Source organism: Rhinopithecus bieti, unplaced genomic scaffold, assembly GCF_001698545.2.
Source record: "Rhinopithecus bieti isolate Rb0 unplaced genomic scaffold, ASM169854v2 scaffold_21419, whole genome shotgun sequence".
In the NCBI taxonomy this organism is placed as follows: domain Eukaryota; kingdom Metazoa; phylum Chordata; class Mammalia; order Primates; family Cercopithecidae; genus Rhinopithecus; species Rhinopithecus bieti.
Window position 1 is genome coordinate 38,424 of NW_016810280.1, and position 1,854 is coordinate 40,277.

Consider the following 1,854-nt stretch of genomic DNA (forward strand, 5'->3'; position numbering starts at 1 on the left):
CACAGGAGATACAGTGGACAGATATGCCCCAGAAGAGCTCTAACCAGCTGCTTAAATAGTGAACACTCCTGTGCCACTTAAAAAAAAAAAAACTTTTAAAATGGTTTTATGTGCAAATAATGAACAGATGTTGTACTCATAAATTCTACTTTCCAAAACAGGAGCTTTTAAAAGAAAACCACATAATAACTTTTAAAAGGTGCTGGGATTCCTCTGCTTCTAGATCATTGCTAGGCTACAAAAATAAAGTTTGTTCTACCAGGAATCATAAGTTAGAACTGAGTATTCTCCCAAGTGGAAATTCTAGAGTGTAGTGTCACTCCAGGCAAAGATTATTCACTTCTCATCCCCAACATCCATAACTACCTATCAGAAGGGTTAAACCAGGTCAAAACAGTCCAGCATACTTAGGCTTCATCAAACAACGTCATTATGCTCTTCTAAGATGCAAATAAACCAAAACAGGCAATACTAAAATTAAAATAATATTTGACACTGTCATACAAATTGTTAGTTCCTTGTTGTACCCCCGCCCTTCCATAACATTAATAAAGGGAATATTTTACTGCAAAGAATATTTTATTTTATACATCACTGGCCATGAATTTTTGCCATTAGTTATTATACAAATGCTGTCTAGTGCCATTATCCAAATGGCATAACCATTTTATATCCACAATTCACTTCTATAGTTATAAGTAAAATTTTTATGATTTACATAAGTACATCTATCAGTGAAGATTTAACACTGAGATGCAATTAAACGTCCATAATATGTGATGTTTTGTAGATGGCAATTTAGGAAAGATATATTTTAATCACTTTTCATTTAAGTGAACTTGTGTAAAAAATAAACTAATAATTTAGCAGTTCCAAGTCTGCAGAGGGCATTTTCAAATGTACATAAAAGAAATGGTTACAGAGAATTTTAAGAAGCATCTTCCCTGTCCACATCCTCTTGTAACTGCCGTGCCATTTTCTCTTCCAACTGCTTCTCTTTGCCTGCAAGAGGGGCTTGGATAAGATGGATGTTTTGCTTGACTTCTTTGAACTTTCTGTAGTGCTTTATTTTTCTTTAATCTGTTCACTATAAATGTAGCTTGGCGTTTCTGTTTGATCTCTTCAACTCTCTTCATTGCAGCAATAGTTTTATTCCATAGCTCTCACTGGTATTTGATAGGTTCATTTCTATATTTTTCAAATTCAAATGAAGTATCCACTGTAAGCTGTTTTCCAGCTGCTTTCCAGAATGCTTTGGTCCACCAAACTTTGTGAGGATTGCGCTTCTTTTTAAAGTTTTTATGACATTTAGAGTTACAAAATCTGAACACCTTGCAATCGTTCTGGATGAATATCATGCTGTGGACAGGGTAGATGGACCCCGAACAGAAATAACACTTCTCGATACGCATGTTGAACCCATGTGAGTCCCCACCAAACAAACGCCAAGCTTGAAAGCCCTGTGCCGCTTATTAAATGTACCCCCACTGGAGCTTCCCAAGTGCTCTCACTCCCTAATCTCTCCCCCTTCAACTTCCCTGGCTTTCCCCCTGTATCCTCCATTCCTCTAAACTCCAGCAATTAAGGGGCTTCCAGCTGTCATCCATACTGGTTGGTCAGTGTCCAACTATTTAACAGTTTTAAAATATTTTGAATATCACCCCAGATATAAGAAACTCCTTTGCATCTCCACTGCACAATACATAGAAGCTAAATCCTTGTGACTAAACCCTCTGGGGCTCATAAAGTTGGAGACTGTTTGAAATTGGCCATTTTTATAGAGGTTGCAGTGAACCGAAATTATGCAACTGCACTCCAGCTTGGGTGACAAAAGCGAAACTCCATCTCAAAAAA

The 1,854-nt window shown here is 37.1% G+C and overlaps 1 pseudogene; it reads right to left on the bottom strand.

Moving 5' to 3' along the window:
* Positions 1-928: 928 nt before the first annotated feature.
* On the bottom strand, positions 929-1,412 carry LOC108541933 (probable ribosome biogenesis protein RLP24 pseudogene; annotated as a pseudogene).
* Positions 1,413-1,854: the final 442 nt, after the last annotated feature.